The sequence below is a fragment of the Melospiza georgiana genome, chromosome Z (genome assembly GCF_028018845.1).
Source record: "Melospiza georgiana isolate bMelGeo1 chromosome Z, bMelGeo1.pri, whole genome shotgun sequence".
In the NCBI taxonomy this organism is placed as follows: Eukaryota; Metazoa; Chordata; class Aves; order Passeriformes; family Passerellidae; genus Melospiza; species Melospiza georgiana.
The window spans coordinates 43,373,322-43,395,888 of record NC_080465.1 but is presented as its reverse complement, the minus strand read 5'-3'; positions in this window follow the sequence as shown (position 1 = coordinate 43,395,888).

Genomic DNA, 22,567 nt, shown 5'->3' with positions numbered 1-22,567 from the left:
TTCAAAGTTCCTGGCACCCATTGCAGTCCTAAACCTAGCTTGTGGTGACCCCAAAACAAATTGGTCATGCCTGAGGAGTTCAGGGCTTCAGTGTCAACAAATCCCCTTATGCCCTGACTCAGCTCACACCTGCTCCAAAGCTGCAAAACCAGAATGATGGCACTTCTCCTCTGGGATCCCTCTCATTCAGGCCATGCAAGCATTTCACTGGCCTTGTCCTCAAACACAGGTGTTCAACTTCAAAAATCATCTGCTATCAGCAATCCTTATGTGCTCACATAGTTACATCTCTGATAGATACATTCTATTTTCATATCCTGTAGATACTTCTTTCAATGCATGTAGGGCTGCTTCTACCTGATGCTCAGGGGCAGCTGTGAAATGCCATCTTCTCAAGAACACAATCACAGTACCAGAGAATTTTCTGGCTTGCAAGGGATTCTCAAAGATCACTGAGCCCAACTCCAGGGCCTGCCTGGGGCAGCCTCAACAATCACATGCCCAAGAGCGCTGTCCAAACACTTTTGGAGCTCAGTCAGCCTTGCTGCTGGCACCCCTTCCCTGGAGAGCCTGTTCCAGTGGCCAAGCACCCTCTGCGTGAAGAGCCTTTTCCTTCTATCCACCCGAAGCCTGCACTGCCACATCTTGCAGCCCATTCTCTTGGCTCCTGCCAGTGGCCCCAGGACTGAAGAGAGTAGTGCATGGCCTTCTGCTTCCCCTCCTCAGGAAGCTGCTGACTGCTAGAGGCTCCTGCCTAGGCAATTCCACCTCAAAAGCATGGCAATGACAGCAAAAAGAAAGGAGCTGGCACAGAGGAGCTCAGGCTTTGCAACGATGAGGTCGAGAAGGAAGGCTACTGACACATCCTGGGCGGAACCATTTCTAACTGGAGCATTGGATCTTTTGCAGGTGGAAAGGAGAGGCACAATGAAAAGGAAAGCAAGAGGCAACAATCAGCCGTGAGTTTTGGCCTAGGGTTAAAGGACAGCAAACTGGAGGAATGGCCAGGAGGAGAACTGCTCTTTCAGAGTCAGGCTGGGATTGCTTCAAGCCTGTGCATCCACAGCAAGGCTCTCTCCAGCACTTGCCTATCTTACCTTCACCTCTTTCTTCCTTTAGGCACATCAATGTTGGCAGCGACTTTCAGGCTGAGCTGCCAGAGCTGCAGAGCAGAGCACCAAGTGAGGATGAAGAGCCTGCAACCCTGGTCTGGAAGCCCTGGGGAGAAGACGTCTCTGACATGGAAAAGCCTGACAGAGATAGCTTCTCTTCAAGCTTTTCTTCCACCCCTGACATACTTGGATCTTTCCAAGTCTCCTTTTGCATAGAAAGGCAGCTTTTTGCAGGCTCCGCTTCTCTCCCTGTCTCGCCCATCTTCCCATCTAGAAGTGTTAGAGGCAAGGAGAACGCTCTGCTTCTGCAGCACAGCAGCAAAAAGAGCAAGCATCTTGCTCTCCAAATTGCTCAGGCCCATTTGCCACTGCAAGAGAGGAGATTGGCCTCCACTTCTTCTACAAGAAGCTGCTCTGAAGGGAGAGCCAGCACTGCGGGGGCCCTTGCTTCAGCTGGCCCTGTCTTTGCTCTCCTTTTCATGCTCTCCAAGCTGCTGCCTTTAGCTCCTGGCCTTTCCTTCCGCCTTGCATGGCAACCTTTGCTCTTGCTGGCCTCAAGGCTGACTTGGGCTGGCTTTTTCTTGTGCTTGCAGTAAGACAACTGCTGGACATGGCCAGCTCCCGTGGCATTGCCGGCCCAGCAGCTGACCTGGAGCGCGCCCTGCACTGCCTGCACCAGGCACGCGGCAGCCTTCCGGTAAGAAGCCGCTCTGTGGGCGCACAGAAGAGGGCACAGGCAATGCACAAGGCCCGGCCACTGGCACAGCCTTTCCTGCCTGCTCCTTGATGAAGGCTCTTCACAGGGAGCAGAGCACCTGCTGCCTGCTGTGTCTCCTCCAGCTGCGGCAGGGCTGAGCCCAAACGGCTCCAGCAGGGAGAATCTCCCTCCTGCAGGCGGCGGCGCAAGCTCCTGCAGCCTGCTGCCTTGGAAATCGCCTGCAGCTCTGGCTGCTCTAAGACATTTGGAGAGGAAATTCCCAGAAGCCTCACGCAGCTGAGGCCATTCTGGCTGCAGCAGCCGCAAAATCATTCGCTTGGGGAGCAAAATGCCACTCTTGGGCACCAGCATCAAAGGGCTGGGCAGCAAAAACTAGGCACTGGGATCAAATCCCAGGCTTTCACCCACATGGCATACAGTTGCTTGAATGTCTGAAGAGGCAAAGTAGCTGAAAGGCAGCATCTGTGCTTTTCGGCTCATTTTGGATGTGGTGGGGCGCCTAAAGCCTTTTCCCCTTGGATCTTGCAGGAGGCTCTGGAGATGTTGCTCTCAGGAGGGCCTGCAACAGCTCAAGGCCATCCCTTGGCTGATTATCATTACGCAGGTAAGCAAAGCAGAGCTTCTTCCTTCACTGACAGATGCTGCCGTCCCCTTCAGTGTTGTGGCAAGTGTTTCTGCTTCAACAAATTGTGCTTAACACCAGCACAAGGGCTTCTCTTCTCGGGGGCAGGGGAAAGCACCAGCATCTAGTCCTTCAGCTTTACTTCTTTTCCAATCCTTTTCCCGCCGGAATGCCTGCTCTTGTCTTCATCACCTTCTGAGGGAGCAGACGTGTACTCACACGGCAATGATGGCCTGCAACCATTTTCTTGCGGCGGCCAGTGGGATCTACTTCATGTGGATCGAGGGATCCATTTACCTGCTGCTTTTTATTGCCAGGCTCCGACAGATGGACACCTGAGGAGAAGGACTCCTTCCAAAAGGCTTTCCACACCTACGGCAAGGATTTTCATCTCATCCAGAAGCAGGTAAAGCCGCAGGACATTCTTTACCTGAGTAGATCATCAGGAGGAAAGCTTGCTTCTATCTGGTAACAAACACTGGGCTTCGGTCTCTCTCTTCTCAAGTACCAAAACTGCTCAAGTAGGAACAAAACGGGACATCAAAGGCATGTGTGAAAAGGATGATCCTGTCTCTCCAGCCCTTTTCTCCAAGCTCCTTTGCAATATGATGATTTATTCTCTCAGACTTGTCGCACACGTCTGCTGCTGCTTCCACAAGACATTGTGCTGGCATAACTGCAGTGAACCCGGCAAAGAAGACCTGTGCTAGATGGATTTCTTGTTGATCTGTGCATTACGTGTGCTACCACCTAGCATGATACACGCTTTACTACATTGCACGATGCCTCTCTTTCTCCATCTTGATTTCATTTTACACCCTACTCCATTTACTTCATGATTTTACTTCCTACTTTACTCCATCTTCTTCTTTTTCCCCAATGCACCCTACAAAGGAATTTTAGATTCCTTCTTTTTCTCTTCACAACAGATCCAGACTAAGACCGTGGCACAGTGTGTGGAGTACTACTACACCTGGAAAAAGGAGCATAGAGTTGCTAGCACTCTTGCTCAGGTGAGGGGCAAGAAAACCCAGGCATGCCAGGAGGGTGGAGAAACTGGGAGAAGGGGAGAAAACCTGCTGGCCAGCCATGCCAGACGCCGCTTTGCCAGGATCACATCGTCCCATGTGCTGGGAAAGGCACAGCAGATGCTGCCCAGGCCTTCCTTCTGCTGCTGCTGCCCTGAAATACGCCATTCTGGAGCCTAACTCTGAGCCAAAAAAGCCGCGCCACCACCCAAATGGCCTTGGACTCTCTACAGATGGCTTTCTCAAGGGCTGCCACCTTTGCTGACTCCAATCACACCCTTCATTCCCCACTTAACTCCTCCTGACATCAGCAATCCCTGTCTTCAGGGAGATGTTGCAGATTTTCAGGCAGTTTTTCTAGCATCCCAGCATACTCCCCAAGATGCAGCTGCCAGTGCTGTGGCTCCCCTCAGACTTTCCTTACCAGCAAAGAGCAATTTGGTTGGCAAGAGTGAGAGAGAGAGAGAGAAAGAGAAAGAGAGAGAGAGATTATTCTGGGTTGTAGAAAACGTCTAACCATGTGTCTTCCCTAATTTGACTGAATTTCCATCCCATTCCCTAGACATTTCTGCAGGAAAACCCAAGGGAAATAAATGTTAGGCAGAGAGGTAGAAATAAGAAATGTAGAATTCTAGACAGCCACACATTTATCCCACCCCTTTGGCCTGTAGGAAAGAGGAGCATTTCCCTCCAAGCTCTGCCTTGGCAGCCCGCCGCAGCCCACTGGCAAAGGCAGCCCTTTCCTCAGCTCTTGAGGCTTTGCAAGGATTTGCTTAGGCCAATCGATTTTTGTGCTGGACGCAGGCATTTCCAGCTTTCTGACGGGAAGGAAACATTGAAAGAGGATTCTTTGATTTCCAGGCTGTGGGCGAAGGCAAGAGGAGCAAAAGCCCCCCCAGAAAGGAGGATGGGCAGACAGGCAAGAGAAGCCGCAAGAGGGCTGGCAGCGCCCAGTGTCCCTGCTGCCAACCGCGCCAGCCGCCCCGTCCGGCGGGAGGCCCCTTTCCCTGCGGCCAGTGCAAACGGTGCGCAACTTCCTGCTCTTTCTGCTCCAACCTGCGCCTTGGCACTCAAACAGGCTGACCCTTTGCAAAGGCGCCGCAGGGCAAGCCCAGGCCACTTGCACCATCGCCCCTCGCAGCCCTGCTCAAGCTTACAACCCACCTCAAACCCAAACAGCTCACTTCAAACCCAGCCTTCACAATGAAACCTTACCCTGCCCCAACAACACACACTGCATACAAGGAGCAACAGATCCATCCAAGCTTGCTTTGATGCTGCTGATCAAATTCCAAATAGGATGCAGCAAAAGGAGGAAGACATTTCAAGGCATTGAAACAAGAAAGATCGGACTCATGCTCTGATCAATTCACAACCTGCCACTGCCCAAAAAGACAGAAATTCATACTAAAAGGCAGATCTTGCCACTTGCTTTAATGGTGTGTACTAAATGGAACAATGGATGGTTTGTTTCCTATCTTCCAGGGTGTTTGAAACCATGCAGGAAAGGAACAAACACAGGAGAAGACATCGCCCTCGCAAAGAAGCAGAGCCTCTCGCCAAGAAGAAAAGACCAAATTAGACAAGCCTGCAGCTTGTCCAGCCAGGCCTAGCAAGGCTTAGGCGTCAATAGGACTAGATAGGAATAGGACTGGTTTTTAAGCTTTTAGACTTGCTGAAATTCTATTTAGTTAGTTTACATGATAGGAATCTCCTCAATTTCTTAGTTAAGGTACATGAGTATTATTCAAGATTCATTAGTAGGATTAGATTGATCAGTCAATGGAAGAGGCTTAGTGTTGGCTATGCTCTGTCTTTTGTCATTTTGCCTTTGTTGAGACACAATCTGTCTTTATCATTAAACCATGTTTGTTCCACTTTGTCTTTTGGTCTGTATGAAATCACTGCGGCAATCAAAGACGGCACTTGCCCTGAGAGGAGAATCTGGGCACGCACCACCTCCCCAAGGCCCGGCCCCTTGCTCAGCTGGCAGGACTGGCAAAGGTGTGTCTCCTTTACTGCCGGGGAAAGAACGCTGGCGCTTCATCCTTTGATTCCTACAAATCTCAGCTGCCAGTGGAAAGGGAGGCTTTGTTTAATTCAATGAATTGGATCAAAATGAGTGCTCTGCTCTCACCATCATTTCTGCCCTAAAAGCAACAGCTTTAGTCCTTTTTGTAGCCCAGCAACATAACTTTGTTTCATTTTGGGGCACTGATGCACCTGACCACCTTGGAAGACCTTTCTAGAACCCCTCCAATTCTGTCCAATTCATATCCCATGCACCACAAAGGCATCAGTAGTTCAGTTTCAGTTTCTCTTGAAAGGACCCCTCTCCCGCTCTGGGCCTCCACCAATCTCCTTAGCTAAAGCACAGCTGCTGGGATCATTATCCTCTCTCTGGCTTCCCCCAGCTTAGGTATTTGCACGAAAGAAGAAGCAAACTCCCTCTTTCGTCTAGCCCAGCAAATGGCACTGCCCAGCAAGGCTTTGGTGGCAGGGGCTGTGCAGGGTGGAGAGGGGGCCAGGGAGGGGGCAATTGCCAGGCTGCTTCTGGGAAGCGCAGGGAAGCTTGCCCTTGTCTGATGGAGCCAGTGCAGCTGGGCCTTGGAGCCTACAAAATATCTGCCTTGCAGTGGCACTTGTTACAGCTGCCCCCTCACTTTGCTGCCCTGTGGGCAACATGCAGCCTGGCAAGGAAGCAAGATTGCGACTGAAGCAAGATTTGCTTTGCCTTAACTAAAGGCCGGGAAGCAGCAAAACTGGCTGGGTTTTATCCTATCTGCCATCTAAGTATTAAAAGAAATGCCAAGGCCATCAGTGTGGAAAGATAATTCCATCAGCGTTCCTTTGTTGGAGGAATCCCTGAGTCTTTTGAGACAAACAGCTAGTTTCTCCAAGGGAGCTGGAAGAGGGATATACAAAGTCTGCATTCATGTTTGCTACAGAAATGCCACCGTGCTGTCCCTGTCTGTGTGTCCCCATCAGTTCCCCTGAGAAACATGCTGTTTCTCTAAGTTTCAAGGAAGGAGTGATGAGGTGAGTGACCAGCTCAGAGGCCAAAGGAGGGAAAACATCAAGCCACATTATTGGGCACCAAAAGGAGATTTGAGAAAGGGGGCAGCATGAATGCCTCCACTTGGAGAGGAAGCTTTGGAGTTGCCTCTCGGCCGAACAACTTGCAAATTCTAGCTCCTCTCAGAGCTGGAGGAGAGCCAGCGGGAGGAGTCCTGCTGGTTCTCCAGGGCAGGAGATGAGGTTCTGGGCCCTTGGACACAGACAGCCTCCTGGGCACGTTCAGCTGGAGACACCTTGCAGAGAAGCACCGAGAAGAGCCAGGGCTGTCCCTGCACTGCTTTTGCCCGTCTCCTCAGACCACTCAGGAGAAAAACCCAATGGCAAGGCTCTCAGAGCAAGCTTGCAGCAGCAGAAGTAAAAGGGACAGAGGTGGCCCATGCCTCTTTCTGTCCCATGGCTCCCCTGGGGTTCTACATGGAATGTTGGGCTGTGCCCATAGCAACTGTCGTTGTCTCCTGCTCCTGCGGCCCTTGGTGGAACGCTGCTGGAGCAGCGCTGGAGCAGCAGCTGCACGATCAGCTCCTGGGCTGTCCCTGACCAGCCACCTCCTGCACTCAGCGCCACACCCGGCCTCTGCACCCACATCCTCGTCTCCTCGCCTGCCTCCAGGCATCCCCACAGCACTTGGGGATCGTCAAGGGTAAGAAAATCCCCACTTGCCCTCAAAGCACTAACACAAGGGCACCAGGCTCCAGCTGCCTCTCCCACCAACCACCACACACAGGCTGCGTGCTCACTTTCCCCACGCCACCTTCCACGTCAAAGCGGGCTGCAGCTTCTGAAGGAATCGTCTTGCCTCCCAGGCAAACACAGACCTTTCCATAGAGGATGTAGAGAGCTGTCCCAGTGCAGTTGCAGATCCTCCTCCACGCATCACCTGCTTCAAAGTTCCTGGCACCCATTGCAGTCCTAAACCTAGCTTGTGGTGACCCCAAAACAAATTGGTCATGCCTGAGGAGTTCAGGGCTTCAGTGTCAACAAATCCCCTTACGCCCTGACTCAGCTCACACCTGCTCCAAAGCTGCAAAACCAGAATGATGGCACTTCTCCTCTGGGATCCCTCTCATTCAGGCCATGCAAGCATTTCACTGGCCTTGTCCTCAAACACAGGTGTTCAACTTCAAAAATCATCTGCTATCAGCAATCCTTATGTGCTCACATAGTTACATCTCTGATAGATACATTCTATTTTCATATCCTGTAGATACTTCTTTCAATGCATGTAGGGCTGCTTCTACCTCATGCTCAGGGGCAGCTGTGAAATGCCATCTTCTCAAGAACACAATCACAGTACCAGAGAATTTTCTGGCTTGCAAGGGATTCTCAAAGATCACTGAGCCCAACTCCAGGGCCTGCCTGGGGCAGCCTCAACAATCACATGCCCAAGAGCGCTGTCCAAACACTTTTGGAGCTCAGTCAGCCTTGCTGCTGGCACCCCTTCCCTGGAGAGCCTGTTCCAGTGGCCAAGCACCCTCTGCGTGAAGAGCCTTTTCCTTCTATCCACCCGAAGCCTGCACTGCCACATCTTGCAGCCCATTCTCTTGGCTCCTGCCAGTGGCCCCAGGACTGAAGAGAGTAGTGCATGGCCTTCTGCTTCCCCTCCTCAGGAAGCTGCTGACTGCTAGAGGCTCCTGCCTAGGCAATTCCACCTCAAAAGCATGGCAATGACAGCAAAAAGAAAGGAGCTGGCACAGAGGAGCTCAGGCTTTGCAACGATGAGGTCGAGAAGGAAGGCTACTGACACATCCTGGGCGGAACCATTTCTAACTGGAGCATTGGATCTTTTGCAGGTGGAAAGGAGAGGCACAATGAAAAGGAAAGCAAGAGGCAACAATCAGCCGTGAGTTTTGGCCTAGGGTTAAAGGACAGCAAACTGGAGGAATGGCCAGGAGGAGAACTGCTCTTTCAGAGTCAGGCTGGGATTGCTTCAAGCCTGTGCATCCACAGCAAGGCTCTCTCCAGCACTTGCCTATCTTACCTTCACCTCTTTCTTCCTTTAGGCACATCAATGTTGGCAGCGACTTTCAGGCTGAGCTGCCAGAGCTGCAGAGCAGAGCACCAAGTGAGGATGAAGAGCCTGCAACCCTGGTCTGGAAGCCCTGGGGAGAAGACGTCTCTGACATGGAAAAGCCTGACAGAGGTAGCTTCTCTTCAAGCTTTTCTTCCACCCCTGACATACTTGGATCTTTCCAAGTCTCCTTTTGCATAGAAAGGCAGCTTTTTGCAGGCTCCGCTTCTCTCCCTGTCTCACCCATCTTCCCATCTAGAAGTGTTAGAGGCAAGGAGAACGCTCTGCTTCTGCAGCAGAGCAGCAAAAAGAGCAAGCATCTTGCTCTCCAAATTGGTCAGGCCCATTTGCCACTGCAAGAGAGGAGATTGGCCTCCACTTCTTCTACAAGAAGCTGCTCTGAAGGGAGAGCCAGCACTGCGGGGGCCCTTGCTTCAGCTGGCCCTGTCTTTGCTCTCCTTTTCATGCTCTCCAAGCTGCTGCCTTTAGCTCCTGGCCTTTCCTTCCGCCTTGCATGGCAACCTTTGCTCTTGCTGGCCTCAAGGCTGACTTGGGCTGGCTTTTTCTTGTGCTTGCAGTAAGACAACTGCTGGACATGGCCAGCTCCCGTGGCATTGCCGGCCCAGCAGCTGACCTGGAGCGCGCCCTGCACTGCCTGCACCAGGCACGCGGCAGCCTTCCGGTAAGAAGCCGCTCTGTGGGCGCACAGAAGAGGGCACAGGCAATGCACAAGGCCCGGCCACTGGCACAGCCTTTCCTGCCTGCTCCTTGATGAAGGCTCTTCACAGGGAGCAGAGCACCTGCTGCCTGCTGTGTCTCCTCCAGCTGCGGCAGGGCTGAGCCCAAACGGCTCCAGCAGGGAGAATCTCCCTCCTGCAGGCGGCGGCGCAAGCTCCTGCAGCCTGCTGCCTTGGAAATCGCCTGCAGCTCTGGCTGCTCTAAGACATTTGGAGAGGAAATTCCCAGAAGCCTCACTCAGCTGAGGCCATTCTGGCTGCAGCAGCCGCAAAATCATTCGCTTGGGGAGCAAAATGCCTCTCTTGGGCACCAGCATCAAAGGGCTGGGCAGCAAAAACTAGGCACTGGGATCAAATCCCAGGCTTTCACCCACATGGCATACAGTTGCTTGAATGTCTGAAGAGGCAAAGTAGCTGAAAGGCAGCATCTGTGCTTTTCGGCTCATTTTGGATGTGGTGGGGCGCCTAAAGCCTTTTCCCCTTGGATCTTGCAGGAGGCTCTGGAGATGTTGCTCTCAGGAGGGCCTGCAACAGCTCAAGGCCATCCCTTGGCTGATTATCATTACGCAGGTAAGCAAAGCAGAGCTTCTTCCTTCACTGACAGATGCTGCCGTCCCCTTCAGTGTTGTGGCAAGTGTTTCTGCTTCAACAAATTGTGCTTAACACCAGCACAAGGGCTTCTCTTCTCGGGGGCAGGGGAAAGCACCAGCATCTAGTCCTTCAGCTTTACTTCTTTTCCAATCCTTTTCCCGCCGGAATGCCTGCTCTTGTCTTCATCACCTTCTGAGGGAGCAGACGTGTACTCACACGGGAATGATGGCCTGCAACCATTTTCTTGCGGCGGCCAGTGGGATCTACTTCATGTGGATCGAGGGATCCATTTACCTGCTGCTTTTTATTGCCAGGCTCCGACAGATGGACACCTGAGGAGAAGGACTCCTTCCAAAAGGCTTTCCACACCTACGGCAAGGATTTTCATCTCATCCAGAAGCAGGTAAAGCCGCAGGACATTCTTTACCTGAGTAGATCATCAGGAGGAAAGCTTGCTTCTATCTGGTAACAAACACTGGGCTTCGGTCTCTCTCTTCTCAAGTACCAAAACTGCTCAAGTAGGAACAAAACGGGACATCAAAGGCATGTGTGAAAAGGATGATCCTGTCTCTCCAGCCCTTTTCTCCAAGCTCCTTTGCAATATGATGATTTATTCTCTCAGACTTGTCGCACACGTCTGCTGCTGCTTCCACAAGACATTGTGCTGGCATAACTGCAGTGAACCCGGCAAAGAAGACCTGTGCTAGATGGATTTCTTGTTGATCTGTGCATTACGTGTGCTACCACCTAGCATGATACACGCTTTACTACATTGCACGATGCCTCTCTTTCTCCATCTTGATTTCATTTTACACCCTACTCCATTTACTTCATGATTTTACTTCCTACTTTACTCCATCTTCTTCTTTTTCCCCAATGCACCCTACAAAGGAATTTTAGATTCCTTCTTTTTCTCTTCACAACAGATCCAGACTAAGACCGTGGCACAGTGTGTGGAGTACTACTACACCTGGAAAAAGGAGCATAGAGTTGCTAGCACTCTTGCTCAGGTGAGGGGCAAGAAAATCCAGGCATGCCAGGAGGGTGGAGAAACTGGGAGAAGGGGAGAAAACCTGCTGGCCAGCCATGCCAGACGCCGCTTTGCCAGGATCACATCGTCCCATGTGCTGGGAAAGGCACAGCAGATGCTGCCCAGGCCTTCCTTCTGCTGCTGCTGCCCTGAAATACGCCATTCTGGAGCCTAACTCTGAGCCAAAAAAGCCGCACCACCACCCAAATGGCCTTGGACTCTCTACAGATGGCTTTCTCAAGGGCTGCCACCTTTGCTGACTCCAATCACACCCTTCATTCCCCACTTCACTCCTCCTGACATCAGCAATCCCTGTCTTCAGGGAGATGTTGCAGATTTTCAGGCAGTTTTTCTAGCATCCCAGCATACTCCCCAAGATGCAGCTGCCAGTGCTGTGGCTCCCCTCAGACTTTCCTTACCAGCAAAGAGCAATTTGGTTGGCAAGAGTGAGAGAGAGAGAGAGAAAGAGAAAGAGAGAGAGAGATTATTCTGGGTTGTAGAAAACGTCTAACCATGTGTCTTCCCTAATTTGACTGAATTTCCATCCCATTCCCTAGACATTTCTGCAGGAAAACCCAAGGGAAATAAATGTTAGGCAGAGAGGTAGAAATAAGAAATGTAGAATTCTAGACAGCCACACATTTATCCCACCCCTTTGGCCTGTAGGAAAGAGGAGCATTTCCCTCCAAGCTCTGCCTTGGCAGCCTGCCGCAGCCCACTGGCAAAGGCAGCCCTTTCCTCAGCTCTTGAGGCTTTGCAAGGATTTGCTTAGGCCAATCGATTTTTGTGCTGGACGCAGGCATTTCCAGCTTTCTGACGGGAAGGAAACATTGAAAGAGGATTCTTTGATTTCCAGGCTGTGGGCGAAGGCAAGAGGAGCAAAAGCCCCCCCAGAAAGGAGGATGGGCAGACAGGCAAGAGAAGCCGCAAGAGGGCTGGCAGCGCCCAGTGTCCCTGCTGCCAACCGCGCCAGCCGCCCCGTCCGGCGGGAGGCCCCTTTCCCTGCGGCCAGTGCAAACGGTGCGCAACTTCCTGCTCTTTCTGCTCCAACCTGCGCCTTGCCACTCAAACAGGCTGGCCCTTTGCAAAGGCGCCGCAGGGCAAGCTCAGGCCACTTGCACCGTCACCCCTCGCAGCCCTGCTCAAGCTTACAACCCACCTCAAACCCAAACAGCTCACTTCAAACCCAGCCTTCACAATGAAACCTTACCCTGCCCCAACAACACACACTGCATACAAGGAGCAACAGATCCATCCAAGCTTGCCTTGATGCTGCTGATCAAATTCCAAATAGGATGCAGCAAAAGGAGGAAGACATTTCAAGGCATTGAAACAAGAAAGATCGGACTCATGCTCTGATCAATTCACAACCTGCCACTGCCCAAAAAGACAGAAATTCATACTAAAAGGCAGATCTTGCCACTTGCTTTAATGGTGTGTACTAAATGGAACAATGGATGGTTTGTTTCCTATCTTCCAGGGTGTTTGAAACCATGCAGGAAAGGAACAAACACAGGAGAAGACATCGCCCTCGCAAAGAAGCAGAGCCTCTCGCCAAGAAGAAAAGACCAAATTAGACAAGCCTGCAGCTTGTCCAGCCAGGCCTAGCAAGGCTTAGGCGTCAATAGGACTAGATAGGAATAGGACTGGTTTTTAAGCTTTTAGACTTGCTGAAATTCTATTTAGTTAGTTTACATGATAGGAATCTCCTCAATTTCTTAGTTAAGGTACATGAGTATTATTCAAGATTCATTAGTAGCATTAGATTGATCAGTCAATGGAAGAGGCTTAGTGTTGGCTATGCTCTGTCTTTTGTCATTTTGCCTTTGTTGAGACACAATCTGTCTTTATCATTAAACCATGTTTGTTCCACTTTGTCTTTTGGTCTGTATGAAATCACTGCGGCAATCAAAGACGGCACTTGCCCTGAGAGGAGAATCTGGGCACGCACCACCTCCCCAAGGCCCGGCCCCTTGCTCAGCTGGCAGGACTGGCAAAGGTGTGTCTCCTTTCCTGCCAGGGAAAGAACGCTGGCGCTTCATCCTTTGATTCCTACAAATCTCAGCTGCCAGTGGAAAGGGAGGCTTTGTTTAATTCAATGAATTGGATCAAAATGAGTGCTCTGCTCTCACCATCATTTCTGCCCTAAAAGCAACAGCTTTAGTCCTTTTTGTAGCCCAGCAACATAACTTTGTTTCATTTTGGGGCACTGAAGCACCTGACCACCTTGGAAGACCTTTCTAGAACCCCTCCAATTCTGTCCAATTCATATCCCATGCACCACAAAGGCATCAGTAGTTCAGTTTCAGTTTCTCTTGAAAGGACCCCTCTCCCGCTCTGGGCCTCCACCAATCTCCTTAGCTAAAGCACAGCTGCTGGGATCATTATCCTCTCTCTGGCTTCCCCCAGCTTAGGTATTTGCACGAAAGAAGAAGCAAACTCCCTCTTTCGTCTAGCCCAGCAAATGGCACTGCCCAGCAAGGCTTTGGTGGCAGGGGCTGTGCAGGGTGGAGAGGGGGCCAGGGAGGGGGCAATTGCCAGGCTGCTTCTGGGAAGCGCAGGGAAGCTTGCCCTTGTCTGATGGAGCCAGTGCAGCTGGGCTTTGGAGCCTACAAAGTATCTGCCTTGCAGTGGCACTTGTTACAGCTGCCCCCTCACTTTGCTGCCCTGTGGGCAACATGCAGCCTGGCAAGGAAGCAAGATTGGGACTGAAGCAAGATTTGCTTTGCCTTAACTAAAGGCCGGGAAGCAGCAAAACTGGCTGGGTTTTATCCTATCTGCCATCTAAGTATTAAAAGAAATGCCAAGGCCATCAGTGTGGAAAGATAATTCCATCAGCGTTCCTTTGTTAGAGGAATCCCTGAGTCTTTTGAGACAAACAGCTAGTTTCTCCAAGGGAGCTGGAAGAGGGATATACAAAGTCTGCATTCATGTTTGCTACAGAAATGCCACCGTGCTGTCCCTGTCTGTGTGTCCCCATCAGTTCCCCTGAGAAACATGCTGTTTCTCTAAGTTTCAAGGAAGGAGTGATGAGGTGAGTGACCAGCTCAGAGGCCAAAGGAGGGAAAACATCAAGCCACATTATTGGGCACCAAAAGGAGATTTGAGAAAGGGGGCAGCATGAATGCCTCCACTTGGAGAGGAAGCTTTGGAGTTGCCTCTCGGCCGAACAACTTGCAAATTCTAGCTCCTCTCAGAGCTGGAGGAGAGCCAGCGGGAGGAGTCCTGCTGGTTCTCCAGGGCAGGAGATGAGGTTCTGGGCCCTTGGACACAGACAGCCTCCTGGCCACGTTCAGCTGGAGACACCTTGCAGAGAAGCACCGAGAAGAGCCAGGGCTGTCCCTGCACTGCTTTTGCCCGTCTCCTCAGACCACTCAGGAGAAAAACCCAATGGCAAGGCTCTCAGAGCAAGCTTGCAGCAGCAGAAGTAAAAGGGACAGAGGTGGCCCATGCCTCTTTCTGTCCCATGGCTCCCCTGGGGTTCTACATGGAATGTTGGGCTGTGCCCATAGCAACTGTCGTTGTCTCCTGCTCCTGCGGCCCTTGGTGGAACGCTGCTGGAGCAGCGCTGGAGCAGCAGCTGCACGATCAGCTCCTGGGCTGTCCCTGACCAGCCACCTCCTGCACTCAGCGCCACACCCGGCCTCTGCACCCACATCCTCGTCTCCTCGGCTGCCTCCAGGCATCCCCACAGCACTTGGGGATCCTCAAAGGTAAGAAAATCCCCACTTGCCCTCAAAGCACTAACACAAGGGCACCAGGCTCCAGCTGCCTCTCCCACCAACCACCACACACAGGCTGCGTGCTCACTTTCCCCACGCCACCTTCCACGTCAAAGCGGGCTGCAGCTTCGAAGGAATCGTGTTGCCTCCCAGGCAAACACAGACCTTTCCATAGAGGATGTAGAGAGCTGTCCCAGTGCAGTTGCAGATCCTCCTCCACGCATCACCTGCTTCAAAGTTCCTGGCACCCATTGCAGTCCTAAACCTAGCTTGTGGTGACCCCAAAACAAATTGGTCATGCCTGAGGAGTTCAGGGCTTCAGTGTCAACAAATCCCCTTATGCCCTGACTCAGCTCACACCTGCTCCAAAGCTGCAAAACCAGAATGATGGCACTTCTCCTCTGGGATCCCTCTCATTCAGGCCATGCAAGCATTTCACTGGCCTTGTCCTCAAACACAGGTGTTCAACTTCAAAAATCATCTGCTATCAGCAATCCTTATGTGCTCACATAGTTACATCTCTGATAGATACATTCTATTTTCATATCCTGTAGATACTTCTTTCAATGCATGTAGGGCTGCTTCTACCTGATGCTCAGGGGCAGCTGTGAAATGCCATCTTCTCAAGAACACAATCACAGTACCAGAGAATTTTCTGGCTTGCAAGGGATTCTCAAAGATCACTGAGCCCAACTCCAGGGCCTGCCTGGGGCAGCCTCAACAATCACATGCCCAAGAGCGCTGTCCAAACACTTTTGGAGCTCAGTCAGCCTTGCTGCTGGCACCCCTTCCCTGGAGAGCCTGTTCCAGTGGCCAAGCACCCTCTGCGTGAAGAGCCTTTTCCTTCTATCCACCCGAAGCCTGCACTGCCACATCTTGCAGCCCATTCTCTTGGCTCCTGCCAGTGGCCCCAGGACTGAAGAGAGTAGTGCATGGCCTTCTGCTTCCCCTCCTCAGGAAGCTGCTGACTGCTAGAGGCTCCTGCCTAGGCAATTCCACCTCAAAAGCATGGCAATGACAGCAAAAAGAAAGGAGCTGGCACAGAGGAGCTCAGGCTTTGCAACGATGAGGTCGAGAAGGAAGGCTACTGACACATCCTGGGCGGAACCATTTCTAACTGGAGCATTGGATCTTTTGCAGGTGGAAAGGAGAGGCACAATGAAAAGGAAAGCAAGAGGCAACAATCAGCCGTGAGTTTTGGCCTAGGGTTAAAGGACAGCAAACTGGAGGAATGGCCAGGAGGAGAACTGCTCTTTCAGAGTCAGGCTGGGATTGCTTCAAGCCTGTGCATCCACAGCAAGGCTCTCTCCAGCACTTGCCTATCTTACCTTCACCTCTTTCTTCCTTTAGGCACATCAATGTTGGCAGCGACTTTCAGGCTGAGCTGCCAGAGCTGCAGAGCAGAGCACCAAGTGAGGATGAAGAGCCTGCAACCCTGGTCTGGAAGCCCTGGGGAGAAGACGTCTCTGACATGGAAAAGCCTGACAGAGATAGCTTCTCTTCAAGCTTTTCTTCCACCCCTGACATACTTGGATCTTTCCAAGTCTCCTTTTGCATAGAAAGGCAGCTTTTTGCAGGCTCCGCTTCTCTCCCTGTCTCGCCCATCTTCCCATCTAGAAGTGTTAGAGGCAAGGAGAACGCTCTGCTTCTGCAGCACAGCAGCAAAAAGAGCAAGCATCTTGCTCTCCAAATTGCTCAGGCCCATTTGCCACTGCAAGAGAGGAGATTGGCCTCCACTTCTTCTACAAGAAGCTGCTCTGAAGGGAGAGCCAGCACTGCGGGGGCCCTTGCTTCAGCTGGCCCTGTCTTTGCTCTCCTTTTCATGCTCTCCAAGCTGCTGCCTTTAGCTCCTGGCCTTTCCTTCCGCCTTGCATGGCAACCTTTGCTCTTGCTGGCCTCAAGGCTGACTTGGGCTGGCTTTTTCTTGTGCTTGCAGTAAGACAACTGCTGGACATGGCCAGCTCCCGTGGCATTGCCGGCCCAGCAGCTGACCTGGAGCGCGCCCTGCACTGCCTGCACCAGGCACGCGGCAGCCTTCCGGTAAGAAGCCGCTCTGTGGGCGCACAGAAGAGGGCACAGGCAATGCACAAGGCCCGGCCACTGGCACAGCCTTTCCTGCCTGCTCCTTGATGAAGGCTCTTCACAGGGAGCAGAGCACCTGCTGCCTGCTGTGTCTCCTCCAGCTGCGGCAGGGCTGAGCCCAAACGGCTCCAGCAGGGAGAATCTCCCTCCTGCAGGCGGCGGCGCAAGCTCCTGCAGCCTGCTGCCTTGGAAATCGCCTGCAGCTCTGGCTGCTCTAAGACATTTGGAGAGGAAATTCCCAGAAGCCTCACGCAGCTGAGGCCATTCTGGCTGCAGCAGCCGCAAAATCATTCGCTTGGGGAGCAAAATGCCACTCTTGGGCACCAGCATCAAAGGGCTGGGCAGCAAAAACTAGGCACTGGGATCAAATCCCAGGCTTTCACCCACATGGCATACAGTTGCTTGAATGTCTGAAGAGGCAAAGTAGCTGAAAGGCAGCATCTGTGCTTTTCGGCTCATTTTGGATGTGGTGGGGCGCCTAAAGCCTTTTCCCCTTGGATCTTGCAGGAGGCTCTGGAGATGTTGCTCTCAGGAGGGCCTGCAACAGCTCAAGGCCATCCCTTGGCTGATTATCATTACGCAGGTAAGCAAAGCAGAGCTTCTTCCTTCACTGACAGATGCTGCCGTCCCCTTCAGTGTTGTGGCAAGTGTTTCTGCTTCAACAAATTGTGCTTAACACCAGCACAAGGGCTTCTCTTCTCGGGGGCAGGGGAAAGCACCAGCATCTAGTCCTTCAGCTTTACTTCTTTTCCAATCCTTTTCCCGCCGGAATGCCTGCTCTTGTCTTCATCACCTTCTGAGGGAGCAGACGTGTACTCACACGGCAATGATGGCCTGCAACCATTTTCTTGCGGCGGCCAGTGGGATCTACTTCATGTGGATCGAGGGATCCATTTACCTGCTGCTTTTTATTGCCAGGCTCCGACAGATGGACACCTGAGGAGAAGGACTCCTTCCAAAAGGCTTTCCACACCTACGGCAAGGATTTTCATCTCATCCAGAAGCAGGTAAAGCCGCAGGACATTCTTTACCTGAGTAGATCATCAGGAGGAAAGCTTGCTTCTATCTGGTAACAAACACTGGGCTTCGGTCTCTCTCTTCTCAAGTACCAAAACTGCTCAAGTAGGAACAAAACGGGACATCAAAGGCATGTGTGAAAAGGATGATCCTGTCTCTCCAGCCCTTTTCTCCAAGCTCCTTTGCAATATGATGATTTATTCTCTCAGACTTGTCGCACACGTCTGCTGCTGCTTCCACAAGACATTGTGCTGGCATAACTGCAGTGAACCCGGCAAAGAAGACCTGTGCTAGATGGATTTCTTGTTGATCTGTGCATTACGTGTGCTACCACCTAGCATGATACACGCTTTACTACATTGCACGATGCCTCTCTTTCTCCATCTTGATTTCATTTTACACCCTACTCCATTTACTTCATGATTTTACTTCCTACTTTACTCCATCTTCTTCTTTTTCCCCAATGCACCCTACAAAGGAATTTTAGATTCCTTCTTTTTCTCTTCACAACAGATCCAGACTAAGACCGTGGCACAGTGTGTGGAGTACTACTACACCTGGAAAAAGGAGCATAGAGTTGCTAGCACTCTTGCTCAGGTGAGGGGCAAGAAAACCCAGGCATGCCAGGAGGGTGGAGAAACTGGGAGAAGGGGAGAAAACCTGCTGGCCAGCCATGCCAGACGCCGCTTTGCCAGGATCACATCGTCCCATGTGCTGGGAAAGGCACAGCAGATGCTGCCCAGGCCTTCCTTCTGCTGCTGCTGCCCTGAAATACGCCATTCTGGAGCCTAACTCTGAGCCAAAAAAGCCGCGCCACCACCCAAATGGCCTTGGACTCTCTACAGATGGCTTTCTCAAGGGCTGCCACCTTTGCTGACTCCAATCACACCCTTCATTCCCCACTTAACTCCTCCTGACATCAGCAATCCCTGTCTTCAGGGAGATGTTGCAGATTTTCAGGCAGTTTTTCTAGCATCCCAGCATACTCCCCAAGATGCAGCTGCCAGTGCTGTGGCTCCCCTCAGACTTTCCTTACCAGCAAAGAGCAATTTGGTTGGCAAGAGTGAGAGAGAGAGAGAGAAAGAGAAAGAGAGAGAGAGATTATTCTGGGTTGTAGAAAACGTCTAACCATGTGTCTTCCCTAATTTGACTGAATTTCCATCCCATTCCCTAGACATTTCTGCAGGAAAACCCAAGGGAAATAAATGTTAGGCAGAGAGGTAGAAATAAGAAATGTAGAATTCTAGACAGCCACACATTTATCCCACCCCTTTGGCCTGTAGGAAAGAGGAGCATTTCCCTCCAAGCTCTGCCTTGGCAGCCCGCCGCAGCCCACTGGCAAAGGCAGCCCTTTCCTCAGCTCTTGAGGCTTTGCAAGGATTTGCTTAGGCCAATCGATTTTTGTGCTGGACGCAGGCATTTCCAGCTTTCTGACGGGAAGGAAACATTGAAAGAGGATTCTTTGATTTCCAGGCTGTGGGCGAAGGCAAGAGGAGCAAAAGCCCCCCCAGAAAGGAGGATGGGCAGACAGGCAAGAGAAGCCGCAAGAGGGCTGGCAGCGCCCAGTGTCCCTGCTGCCAACCGCGCCAGCCGCCCCGTCCGGCGGGAGGCCCCTTTCCCTGCGGCCAGTGCAAACGGTGCGCAACTTCCTGCTCTTTCTGCTCCAACCTGCGCCTTGGCACTCAAACAGGCTGACCCTTTGCAAAGGCGCCGCAGGGCAAGCCCAGGCCACTTGCACCATCGCCCCTCGCAGCCCTGCTCAAGCTTACAACCCACCTCAAACCCAAACAGCTCACTTCAAACCCAGCCTTCACAATGAAACCTTACCCTGCCCCAACAACACACACTGCATACAAGGAGCAACAGATCCATCCAAGCTTGCTTTGATGCTGCTGATCAAATTCCAAATAGGATGCAGCAAAAGGAGGAAGACATTTCAAGGCATTGAAACAAGAAAGATCGGACTCATGCTCTGATCAATTCACAACCTGCCACTGCCCAAAAAGACAGAAATTCATACTAAAAGGCAGATCTTGCCACTTGCTTTAATGGTGTGTACTAAATGGAACAATGGATGGTTTGTTTCCTATCTTCCAGGGTGTTTGAAACCATGCAGGAAAGGAACAAACACAGGAGAAGACATCGCCCTCGCAAAGAAGCAGAGCCTCTCGCCAAGAAGAAAAGACCAAATTAGACAAGCCTGCAGCTTGTCCAGCCAGGCCTAGCAAGGCTTAGGCGTCAATAGGACTAGATAGGAATAGGACTGGTTTTTAAGCTTTTAGACTTGCTGAAATTCTATTTAGTTAGTTTACATGATAGGAATCTCCTCAATTTCTTAGTTAAGGTACATGAGTATTATTCAAGATTCATTAGTAGGATTAGATTGATCAGTCAATGGAAGAGGCTTAGTGTTGGCTATGCTCTGTCTTTTGTCATTTTGCCTTTGTTGAGACACAATCTGTCTTTATCATTAAACCATGTTTGTTCCACTTTGTCTTTTGGTCTGTATGAAATCACTGCGGCAATCAAAGACGGCACTTGCCCTGAGAGGAGAATCTGGGCACGCACCACCTCCCCAAGGCCCGGCCCCTTGCTCAGCTGGCAGGACTGGCAAAGGTGTGTCTCCTTTACTGCCGGGGAAAGAACGCTGGCGCTTCATCCTTTGATTCCTACAAATCTCAGCTGCCAGTGGAAAGGGAGGCTTTGTTTAATTCAATGAATTGGATCAAAATGAGTGCTCTGCTCTCACCATCATTTCTGCCCTAAAAGCAACAGCTTTAGTCCTTTTTGTAGCCCAGCAACATAACTTTGTTTCATTTTGGGGCACTGATGCACCTGACCACCTTGGAAGACCTTTCTAGAACCCCTCCAATTCTGTCCAATTCATATCCCATGCACCACAAAGGCATCAGTAGTTCAGTTTCAGTTTCTCTTGAAAGGACCCCTCTCCCGCTCTGGGCCTCCACCAATCTCCTTAGCTAAAGCACAGCTGCTGGGATCATTATCCTCTCTCTGGCTTCCCCCAGCTTAGGTATTTGCACGAAAGAAGAAGCAAACTCCCTCTTTCGTCTAGCCCAGCAAATGGCACTGCCCAGCAAGGCTTTGGTGGCAGGGGCTGTGCAGGGTGGAGAGGGGGCCAGGGAGGGGGCAATTGCCAGGCTGCTTCTGGGAAGCGCAGGGAAGCTTGCCCTTGTCTGATGGAGCCAGTGCAGCTGGGCCTTGGAGCCTACAAAATATCTGCCTTGCAGTGGCACTTGTTACAGCTGCCCCCTCACTTTGCTGCCCTGTGGGCAACATGCAGCCTGGCAAGGAAGCAAGATTGCGACTGAAGCAAGATTTGCTTTGCCTTAACTAAAGGCCGGGAAGCAGCAAAACTGGCTGGGTTTTATCCTATCTGCCATCTAAGTATTAAAAGAAATGCCAAGGCCATCAGTGTGGAAAGATAATTCCATCAGCGTTCCTTTGTTGGAGGAATCCCTGAGTCTTTTGAGACAAACAGCTAGTTTCTCCAAGGGAGCTGGAAGAGGGATATACAAAGTCTGCATTCATGTTTGCTACAGAAATGCCACCGTGCTGTCCCTGTCTGTGTGTCCCCATCAGTTCCCCTGAGAAACATGCTGTTTCTCTAAGTTTCAAGGAAGGAGTGATGAGGTGAGTGACCAGCTCAGAGGCCAAAGGAGGGAAAACATCAAGCCACATTATTGGGCACCAAAAGGAGATTTGAGAAAGGGGGCAGCATGAATGCCTCCACTTGGAGAGGAAGCTTTGGAGTTGCCTCTCGGCCGAACAACTTGCAAATTCTAGCTCCTCTCAGAGCTGGAGGAGAGCCAGCGGGAGGAGTCCTGCTGGTTCTCCAGGGCAGGAGATGAGGTTCTGGGCCCTTGGACACAGACAGCCTCCTGGGCACGTTCAGCTGGAGACACCTTGCAGAGAAGCACCGAGAAGAGCCAGGGCTGTCCCTGCACTGCTTTTGCCCGTCTCCTCAGACCACTCAGGAGAAAAACCCAATGGCAAGGCTCTCAGAGCAAGCTTGCAGCAGCAGAAGTAAAAGGGACAGAGGTGGCCCATGCCTCTTTCTCTCCCATGGCTCCCCTGGGGTTCTACATGGAATGTTGGGCTGTGCCCATAGCAACTGTCGTTGTCTCCTGCTCCTGCGGCCCTTGGTGGAACGCTGCTGGAGCAGCGCTGGAGCAGCAGCTGCACGATCAGCTCCTGGGCTGTCCCTGACCAGCCACCTCCTGCACTCAGCGCCACACCCGGCCTCTGCACCCACATCCTCGTCTCCTCGCCTGCCTCCAGGCATCCCCACAGCACTTGGGGATCGTCAAGGGTAAGAAAATCCCCACTTGCCCTCAAAGCACTAACACAAGGGCACCAGGCTCCAGCTGCCTCTCCCACCAACCACCACACACAGGCTGCGTGCTCACTTTCCCCACGCCACCTTCCACGTCAAAGCGGGCTGCAGCTTCTGAAGGAATCGTCTTGCCTCCCAGGCAAACACAGACCTTTCCATAGAGGATGTAGAGAGCTGTCCCAGTGCAGTTGCAGATCCTCCTCCACGCATCACCTGCTTCAAAGTTCCTGGCACCCATTGCAGTCCTAAACCTAGCTTGTGGTGACCCCAAAACAAATTGGTCATGCCTGAGGAGTTCAGGGCTTCAGTGTCAACAAATCCCCTTACGCCCTGACTCAGCTCACACCTGCTCCAAAGCTGCAAAACCAGAATGATGGCACTTCTCCTCTGGGATCCCTCTCATTCAGGCCATGCAAGCATTTCACTGGCCTTGTCCTCAAACACAGGTGTTCAACTTCAAAAATCATC